Consider the following 2560-nt stretch of genomic DNA (forward strand, 5'->3'; position numbering starts at 1 on the left):
CTTAACCAACCTTGATCGAGTTTTAAAGAGATGTGAAGAAACTAATCTTGTCTTGAATTGGGAGAAGTGCCACTTTATGGTTAATGAAGGTATTTTCTTGGGGCATAAAATTTCTGAAAGAGGTATTGAAGTTGATAAAGCTAAAGTAGATGCTCTTGTGTCCTAAAGACATCAAAGGTATAAGAAGTTTTCTTGGTCATGCTGGTTTTTATAGGAGGTTTATTAAAGACTTCTCTAAAATTTCTAGGCATCTGACTAATCTCTTGCAAAAAGATGTCTCTTTTGTCTTTGATGATGATTGTGTAGAAGCATTTGAAATACTTAAGAAAGCCTTGATTTCTACACCTATTGTTCAGCCATTTGATTGGAATTTACCCTTTGAAATTATGTGTGATGCTAGTGATTATGTTGCAGGTGATGTTCTAGGACAAAGAGTTGGTAAGAAATGAAATGTTATCCAATATGCTAGTAAAACTCTAGACAATGCCCAGAGAAATTATGCTACTACTGAAAAAGAATTTTTAGTAGTTGTGTTTGTCGTGGTTCTAAGCCTGACAGTAGAGTGGGGGGTAGGTATGGAGAGGCAAGGTCCTAGCTATGGAGAAGTTGTAAGCACAAAGGATGTACGAGTTCAGGCCCTTCTCGGAGGATGTAACAGCCCTACGTCTCGGAGCCCGGAGGCGGTCGAGTGGATTATGAGTATATGAGCTACAAGGTGCCGAACCCCTCTGCCTGTGGAGGGGGGTGGCTTATATAGAGTGCGCCAGGACCCCAGCCAGCCCACGTAGGAGAGGGTTTAAGGTGAGTTAAGTCTGGGGCGTTACTGGTAACGCCCCACATAAAGTGCCTTTACTATCATAAAGTCTACTTGATTACAGGCCGTTGCAGTGCAGAGTGCCTCTTGACCTCCTGGTGGTCGAGTGAGTCTTCGTGGTCGAGTCCTTCAGGCCAGTCGAGTGAGTCCTCGTTGGTCGACTGGAAGGCGACCTCTTCTAAGGATGTCTTGGGGTAAGTTACTTGGATCAGGTCCATGACCCTACCCTAGGTACATAACCCCATCATTAGCCCCCGAATGGATTGAGGCTTCGAGTGAAGAAGGAGTTGATGTCGTTTCCGATTAACCTTTGCGCTCTAGTTGTGCGCTGTTCTGGACCAAAGAATCTCTTCGTTGACAGGGAGCAATTTGCCTTCAGTCGACTCGATCCATTCTATTTTTGCGTCGAGTGATCTTTCGGGCTTCGACGATCTCCGAGCGACGGATCGCCGGAAACACCGCGTCTGACAGACTGATTTGTTGTTCGCGGATTCCGCGGGATGCGAAATTTGGGGACGCGCGCGAAGCGGGGCGGACCGCGGCGTTCGGATGGGACGGGGCATAGACGCCTCGATCTCCGCGCCGCCTTTTTCGCCACGTATCCAGTCTGCATAACTGCTCCCAGATATGATTAGATCGACCGGGCCCACATGTCAGCCACTCGGAAGGGACCTTATAAATGCGCCCGGCGAGGATTTCTGTGCTGCGCCTCAGCATTCTCCCTCTCTCTCTGCTTCCTTCTTCCCTGCTCAGCGTCCTCGCTCTCGCCCCCGCACCACTTCCCTTCGCGCATCTCGCCGGCGACCATGGCCAAGGAGAAGACGGCGGCGCTGGAGCGTGCAAAGAAGGCGTCGGCGTCGGAGAAGGCAAAGGGGAGATCCACCAGCCGCGGAGGGTCCTCGTCCAGATCCCGCCTGCCGAAGGGCTGGGTCCAAGGAGACTGGATCCAGTCGACCATCACAGAGAATGACCTCCTCGACATGGCCAACGAGGGCTTGATCCCCCACGGAGCTGCGAGGCTTCCGGGGAAGGAGTGGCAGCCCCAGCCAGAAGAGGGTGAGTGTGTGCTTTTGGCCACCCATGTTGATCGTGGGTTTTCCTTGCCGCCGAGTGTTTTCTTTCGTGGCTTCTTGAATTTCTTCGGAGCGCAGCTCCACCACTTTACCCCAAACTCCATTGCCTATCTTGCTGCGTTCGTGTCCATGTGTGAGGGTTTCTTGGGCTGTCGACCGCACTGGGGTTTGTTCAAACATATATTCACGTGTCGCTCTCAGACCGTGAAGAAGGCGAGCCCAGGTGATGAGAGAACCCGAGTCGTCCAAATGTGTGGGGGTCTGGGGATCCAGGTGAGGAATAAGAGCACCTTCCCGCCCATGACCTTTCCCGAGTCGGTCAGAGGCTGGCAGTCGACCTGGTTCTACTGCCGGGACCAGTCGACGCCGGGGCAGTCGAGTGGACTCCCACAGTTTACCATGGACCGAGTGAACAAGCCCTCCTCTCTGAAGTTGATTCCGGAGGAGAAAGCTGATGTGAAGATGTTGATGGAGCGCGTGGTGCAGTTGGTTCGGGAGGGAGTGACGGGCATGGACCTCCTGGAGGTCTTCCTCAGGCGTCGCATCCAGCCTCTCAGTTCCGGAGCCACTGCATGTGGTTGTACTGTGGGACCGAAGACGAGACTCGAGTCCATCCAGAAGCAGTCGACGATGTCACTCTGGAAAGGTGGATGGTAGCCGTTACCGGAAACAA

Source organism: Triticum aestivum, chromosome 3B (assembly GCF_018294505.1).
Source record: "Triticum aestivum cultivar Chinese Spring chromosome 3B, IWGSC CS RefSeq v2.1, whole genome shotgun sequence".
NCBI classification, from domain to species: Eukaryota; Viridiplantae; Streptophyta; class Magnoliopsida; order Poales; family Poaceae; genus Triticum; species Triticum aestivum.